Genomic DNA, 2823 nt, shown 5'->3' on the forward strand with positions numbered 1-2823 from the left:
CTGGCGGTTCAAACCCACCAGCCACTCCTTGGAAGGAAGGTTGGGCAATCCTACTTCTGTAGTGATACTGCCTCGGAAACCCAAGAAGGGGTCACTATGAGTCAGGACCGACTCGACGGCAAATAACAACAACAACAACATGTATGTGTACGTATGTGTGTATATATATATATATGGGGAGAGAGAGAGAGATTTTTCTCAAGGAAATGGCTCACATGATTGTAGAGGCTGACAAGTCCCAAATCCTGGGTCAGACATCAGGCTAGAAGCTCCTCCTGACTCACATAGCCATGGAAGTTAATGTATACAAGATCAACATGCAGTACAGCAGGCTACTGGTTCAAGTACAAAGAACCAGAAGTAAAATGATGATGAACCAGATGTAGGATTCAGATCAAGGAAAAAGCCAAAGCGATTTGATGGAAGATCCATATATATTGGAAGTACATCAGACTCTTGAAGAAACTCTTTCAACTGATTGCCTGCTTATAGCAGGTTTCATGATGGAAATGATCATTATATTAGATCTCACGATGAGGCATGACTACATAATAACTGCCAAACCCCAGCCAAGTTGACGTCAAAACTTAACTATCACATATATACACCAATAAAAATAAGTGTATATTGGAGTCCTTCTATAACAGACCATCTCATTAAATCTAAATGAATGTCATATCACCCATTCCTCTGAAGGAAGATGGGGCAATGTACTTCCATAGTGATACTGCCTCAGAACCTCAAAGTGGGTTGCTGTGAGTCAGAATCGACTTGATGGCAGTGAGTTTGGTTTAGTTTTCGGTATCATGAACATTAAGCAATGTGTACCTGTAGAGACAAAACATATTATTCTTGGTCCATACAGGACAAAATAATAATAATACTTTACTCATAAAATCTATCATCCAACCAAACCAAATATTTGTCCAATTAATGTAAAATCAACTCTGGATAAATATGACAAGGAGACACTATTTGAAAAGGGAAATGAAGTATATACAATCCATAATCCAAAAGGTAAATACAGAACAAAGAACAAATTTCCAAAAATAATGAGCTCTGATAGCATAGTGCCTAAGGCACTTGACTGCTAACCAGAAGGCTGGTGGTTCAAACCCACCAGCCACTCCTCGGAAGGAAGGTTGGACAATCTACTTCCATATGATACCACCTCAGAAACCCAAGGAGGGGTCGCTATGCGTCAAGTCTGACTCGATTGCAAACAACAACAACAACAACAATGACTTCTTTAAATACAACATTGATGGCATCTGCCAATGCCTTAAAACATGATACCACCAATGCTTGTATCCTCATAAGCATGAAAAAAAAAATGGTGTTCACTTGGATGAAAAAACAAGAAAGTATGTTTAGATGGTTAAATAATAAGCTTTTGTCAATTTTGGAAATGAATTTTAAGCCATATTTTTAAAAAAATTGTTGTTTTCATTATATTAATTATACATGGAATATTTTTTATAAAACTTGCTCTAAAAAAGATTCTGTGTGCAGATTTTAATATAAATTGTGATTTGATATCAAGAGATGGATTATTATGTATACTATCTGAATGCTCTCAAACCACATCTTATTTTGTAATATTCTTACAACACTATTACATATGCTTCTATAAAGCTTTCTAAACTGTTATGATGTTTTTATAATGCTTTTAAGCACCTATATATGTTGTTGTTGTGTTGTTATGTGCCATCAAGTCGGCCCCAACTCATAGTGACCCCTCCTTGGGTTTCTGAGGTGGTATCACTACGGAAGTAGATTGTCCAATCTTCCTTCCGAGGAGTGGCTGGTGGGTTTGAACCACCAGCCTCCTGGTTAGCAGTCAGATGCCTTAGGCACTATGCTACCAGAGCTCCTAAGCACCTATGTATAAGCAACTTAAAATGTAAAGTTCTAAATAGAGAATTTATGATCTTAGAATTAGAAATATATGCATTTCTAAATGTTCTCTACCTTTTAAGTTGTTAGAAAGGGGTCCTAACCTTGAAAACAGATAATAGAATTATGTGAAGTGGGTCATAAATAACTTCCCTAAGTTGAGCTGTGCACCTGCACTCTATGATAAAGAAATATAACATTAATCAAAATCTCTATAAATTAACAAAATATAAATATATCATTAAATAATTCCCATAAATTTAAATTAATTAACTTGGCTTTGAAACATGTACTAAACCAAAATGTAAATATGCAATGCAAAAATTCCCAAATTGGCAATAAAATATAATATAAATTAAAAATATATAGATGTCATATAATAATTCTTTAACAGGCACTAAAACATAACAATTATAGTTGAATATGACAGTATATAATGAGATAAGCCTATGGATTTTTCTGTTCATTTTCAGAGAAGATAGAAGGAAAAGGTCTCTCTGACTCTGTCTGAAGACTAAGAAGGCTGCTGAGATACTGTCCACAACCAATCTCAGATGCTAGTTATGGGGGAATCTCCTCTGAATTTGAGGTGTTGTCAAGTCTCCTCCTGAGACCACTTATTAAAGTTACAAACCTAAAGTCTAAAGATTTGGATTCTAAAATTTAAACTAACATTGTAATTGTCCTTTCAGATTCTCCAATACTAATTGAATGTCTCAAGGTCTTACTTGCATGCCTTACCATGACTACCTTGCAAAAACATAAACGAGTTTATGAGTGACAAACGTGAGCACTTCTTATTTATTCATAAGATAACATACTCCAGGACAATACCAAATTCTAGAGAGCAAATAACAATTTACCAAGTCTGCCAAAATCAGTTATGTTTAAAACATTCTGGTATTATCAAGCTCAATCGCCATAACA

Source organism: Orycteropus afer, unplaced genomic scaffold (assembly GCF_000298275.1).
Source record: "Orycteropus afer afer isolate SDZICR_OR568_19922 unplaced genomic scaffold, OryAfe1.0 scaffold00119, whole genome shotgun sequence".
Taxonomy (NCBI): domain Eukaryota; kingdom Metazoa; phylum Chordata; class Mammalia; order Tubulidentata; family Orycteropodidae; genus Orycteropus; species Orycteropus afer.